Below are 4,026 nucleotides of genomic sequence, written 5' to 3' on the forward strand. Positions count from 1 at the left end.
TACCAATCTTGTGTACATTCAAAAAGGCAAGATAATATATGCAATGTGTGTATCTGCTACATAGTAATATTGCAAAAAAGACTATTATTCCAATTTATTTTGTGTATTTCTTCTGAGTCATGAAATAAAGTGAAATATAAATACATAAATTCAAAGCCCAGCTCAAGTTCTATGTACCCCTGACTTCTCTAGTTTTTGTTGATTTCTTGGGATTTCTGAAGTATCTAGCAATTTATAATACGATAGCATCAGTGTTTAATAACAATTAAATATACTGAACATTTACTATGTGCCAGCTACTTTAGATATATCATATAATCTTCTAGATATATCATATAATATATCATAATCTATTATGATAATACTATAAGGAAGGGAGATACTGTCATTATGCTCATTTGACCAAGATATTATCAAACTCTTTTACTTATGCATTATTATCTCCTACTAATACATTATTTTATATTGTGTCTAGGGTGTGGATTATGTGTATGAGTACTTTCACAAAACACTTATTTCCACTAAGACACAGACTGCACCAGTAGTGGGCAGAGAATCTTACTCTGTCAATCCCACTGCAAGCATCCATGGCTTGATCACTAACTTTTTTAGGATTTTCCCACTTTTCCTTCATAATTATACAGTTAGTTTATATTCTCCAAGAACTCTGACCTTTAAAATTGCTTTAAGGTAGACAACCCCATTCATTTTATTTAAAGCTTTCAGCCCTTCCTAAAATAATAGCTTTGCAAATGGCTTTTAGGTAGATGGTATTCCATTTAGACAAGATCACATCCTCTTTCTTCCAAATGCAGGACCATGAATGTTTCCTACTGCTGTCTGGCAATGCTACTGGTTTCAGCTAACAAAAGGCTTAGGAACAGAATAGTCTCACCACTGTTGTGCTCCTTTGGCTATGTCTGAGTTCCATGTTTCTTACTGAGGACAGAGCCAAACAAAATGGTTGCAGATTACTACTTCTTCAGAAAGGTTAACGAAAAGAACTGTGGTTGAGTTGCCTGCTTATGTATGTCTCAATTCATTGGCCCCAATTATGAATTGTCCCAATTCATGGAAGGATTCTACCCATAGAAAATTAAAAAAAAAAAAAAAACACGTGTCTCTTTACATTGACCTCACTGGGTGAAGTACAAAATGGTAAAGTACCTGCCTGGGCATAAAGAGACTCACTGTTAATTGGATCTTGGAATGTGGTTAAAAATAAGCCTCTCTAATCATCTTTCTACTTCACCTGAATGCTTCCCAAATGAGAGAAAAAAGTACTATGTAAATCTCCCCAAGGCCAAGGGCACTGATGTTAGGGGAGAGCATTGAACGAATAAATTGTGGCACAGTGGGAAGGAGAGATGGGCATTGATAAGAATTTTTGACTACACTGACTTATCTTTCCAACCTCATTTTTATAGCTCTACACTTCATCACAATTCTCTACTCCAACCATGCTGAAATATTCACATTTCCATGAAGGTGTGATGCATTCTGTTATACTGATGAATTTGCATAAGTGGCTTATGCTCTTGGGCTTTTCTTTTCCCACTTTTCATGTAACTAACTTTCCTTTAGCTTCTAGTTTAGAATTATCTTCTGTAAACCTTTTATTGAATTCTCCGTAAGTCTGATTTAGGCACTTCTCTGTGCTTTTATAAGATCTTGTACTTCCCTTATCAAATGGATCATGCACCAGATATTACATACTGAGACATATATTGAATTTTCTTGACCAAGTGTACATCAAGAGAAATAGAAAAGTTCCTAGCAAACATTAGATATTAAAATACATTTGTTTATTAAATTAAGGAGGTGATAGAATTCTAGGTGCAAGATAAAAAATAAAACTGTTAGAAATTGGCAGTCAGCATCCCCATCCATCTTCTACCCAAATTACACCAGGTAAACCTACTTTTAACACTGTTCTGAAAACTTCTGATTCCATATGATATGGAATGAATCTACTCCATCCCATTATTCTTGATAAGTATGACTAAATTCCTGAATAAAACATATAAAACAAATGTCAGAAGACTCTAAAATGTGGAGAGAATAAAAAAGACTGGCTAGAGATCTCAAGACTTAGGGAACAACATGACATTGAATTTGTGTGTGTGTGTGTGTGTGTGTGTGTGTGTGTGTGTTGTCTCCTATATATCCTAGACTAGTCATTGTGGAATCCCACAGGTGAAAAAAGATTTCTGAAAAATTGCTGAAAATTTCCCAAATTTTGTACAATATATAAAACTACTAATTCAAGAACCAAGTTTACCCTAAATGGGTTAATGCAATTAAATGCACATAAAGACATGTCATAATTAACCTTCAGAAATCTAAAGACTAAAAATCTCACAAATAAAAATAAAACAGAGATAAATGATACATTATCCATAGAAAAACAATGATTCAAATGACAGATTTCTAATCTGAAATTGTGGAGACCAAAAAAAAAAAAAATCCTTTGGGAATAACCAGGTGATGGTAACAAGATTTACATGCTCTAAAATAATTGCTAATTAAAGTTCTTCAAACAGAAAGGAAATAACAATATAAATAATTTATGTCAAGAATAAAGAAACAGCCCATCACAAAATGAGGAAGGAAGGCTGGGAGGCAGGCCCATTGTGCCCCGAGCCAGCCTTGGTGTAGGGTTGGGAGGGGACATCTCCCCAGCCCTCTGTTCAGCCAGGGCTGCGCCTCTGGACCCCCAGACCCCCATCATTCCTACACAACCCGCTTCCTGGAATCTTCACACTGAGTGTGGGATCCTGAAACCCTGCAAGAAAATGGTGAAACCTAATGTGGCCATTCGAGGTGAAACATAATGTGACCATTTGGAGTCATTGACACCCAAATCTCTCTCTCTCTCTCTCTCTCTCTCTCTCTCTCTCTCTCTCTCTCTCCCCTCCTTCTCATAATTCTCCTACCTCTCTCACTTTTTCTGACCAAGTGTGTCATCAGCCAGGACTTTCTCTCTAGATTCCTTCCAAAATACAACCACTGCCATCACCATCCTCTACAAGTAAAGCGTGGATACCAATCAGTGGAGTTTTGATATTGGAATTCAGATTGGCCATCAGTGATGCAATGTGTTGGTTTGGGTTAAAGAGTGCAGAAGAACTATTCTTAGAGAAAATTTGATCAGCTTCCTGTGTGGAAAATTTCCTCCACTATGAAACTCTAGAGCTCCCCAAAGACTTACTGTAGTTTCCTCTAACTGAGCTACTTCAATGGAAACTAGCTCATCTGTAGAGGCTGATTAGTAACCCTTCTGGGAAGCTTTAGCTCTGCATGGTCTTAGTGGTACAATGGCTAGTATAAAAATGTGTTCAGGTACCCCTGGCTCTCTTACACATGGAGCAGTGGATGGAATGCTGGTCAAATGGACTACATGATCTCAATTTGAACACTTTCATATCAGAAGAAATGGCTCTCCATTTGGACAATGGTGGAATTGAAAGGCATAACTTAGCCCAGTGTGGTGCTGTTAGTAAGACTCGCCAACTCACAAACACAACAGAATGATCTAAACTGCAAACATTTTCACACCCACCTTCAAGCTTGAAGGCCACTTGATCCCCAACATATACTATTATTACAAAGGAAAGATGAGGCCATCTTCCCTTGTTCACTGTTAAAGACAAGTGTATTCTATAGTGGTTGTCATAAAAGGAAGTTCTAGATATTTACACTAACTATGATAACTGGTAACTATGGCTTTCTTAGAACTATAAAGCTAGGGGCACCTGGTTGGCTCAGTTGGTTAAGCATGTGACTCTTGGTTTTGGTGCAGGTCATGATCTATTAGTGGGTTCAAGCCCCACAACAGGCTCTGCACTGACAATGTGGAGCCTGCTTGGTATTCTTTCTCTTTCCCTCTCTCACTACTCCTCATTCATCATGTCTCTCAAAATAAATAAATAAACTTAAAAAAAAACTATAATCCTAGCAGACGACATCTGATACTGTGTAGTCATTAGCAAGATCATCATAGGCAACCATATATCCATTCCAAGG

At 37.1% G+C, this 4,026-nt stretch overlaps 1 pseudogene; it reads left to right on the plus strand.

Annotated features, from left to right (window-relative positions):
- The first annotated feature begins 2,949 nt into the window (after positions 1–2,949).
- Positions 2,950–3,539, plus strand: LOC121025351 (UPF0472 protein C16orf72-like; annotated as a pseudogene).
- The last annotated feature ends 487 nt before the right edge of the window (positions 3,540–4,026 follow it).

Source organism: Herpailurus yagouaroundi, unplaced genomic scaffold (genome assembly GCF_014898765.1).
Source record: "Herpailurus yagouaroundi ecotype Mexico unplaced genomic scaffold, PumYag 67623, whole genome shotgun sequence".
Classification (NCBI taxonomy): domain Eukaryota; kingdom Metazoa; phylum Chordata; class Mammalia; order Carnivora; family Felidae; genus Herpailurus; species Herpailurus yagouaroundi.